This window comes from Bison bison, unplaced genomic scaffold (assembly GCF_000754665.1).
Source record: "Bison bison bison isolate TAMUID 2011002044 unplaced genomic scaffold, Bison_UMD1.0 scf7180017603164, whole genome shotgun sequence".
Lineage (NCBI taxonomy): Eukaryota > Metazoa > Chordata > Mammalia > Artiodactyla > Bovidae > Bison > Bison bison.
In genome coordinates, this window is record NW_011436882.1 from 1 (window position 1) to 709 (window position 709).

A 709-nucleotide genomic window follows, 5' to 3' on the forward strand; every position below is an offset into this window, starting at 1 on the left:
CCAGCTGAGGTAACTGCCGGCTGCCATGTCTACCGGGGGATGAGATCTGGCCCTGCGGGCAGGAAGGCCCAGCAGGTGTGGCAGGGGCACAGGTCGGAGCCCGAGACGGTGTGGACCACAACTCTGAGCCTCGCAGGGGTGATCCATGCCTGAGGCTGAGGCGGGTGGAGTCGTCGGGGCCTCAGGAGGCCCGAGGGAGGTGGCCCTGGTGGGCGCGAACGCTGAGGAAGACTCGGACATCGGGCCAGCTGAGGACGGGGAGGACGGAGAGCAGGCGGAGGGCGTGAACCGCATGGTAGATTCGCGCCACTTCCCCATGACCGGCTTCCGCTTAACGTTCCTGAATCTGGTGCACTTGATGGTGAACCGTTTGTCAGACAACCACATCCTAGTCCGGCGAAATGACGACCACGTGTCAGTCCGGCACCAGACCAGGCCGCGCTTGTCCGACTTTGGCTCAGCCGCCATGGCAGGGTTCTCCGAGGTCCAGGTGCCATCATATGAATCGGGGGAGGGCTGGCGGAGGAAGCCCTGGCCCAGGAGGCTGAACAGGCGGAGGAAGCCCAGGAGGCGGAGCAGGCGGAGGAAGCCCAGGAGGCCAAGGAGCCAAGGGGGCCTCGGAAGCCAAGGGGGCCTCTTTATGGGAGACGGCCACCAAGGAGTCGTGAGGAGCCCAGCTTGCGGGATATGCCACAGGAGCCTGTCGCCC

At 65.6% G+C, this 709-nt stretch overlaps 1 pseudogene; it reads left to right on the forward strand.

Moving 5' to 3' along the window:
* Positions 1–29: 29 nt before the first annotated feature.
* LOC105002243 lies at positions 30–702 on the forward strand (annotated as a pseudogene).
* The last annotated feature ends 7 nt before the right edge of the window (positions 703–709 follow it).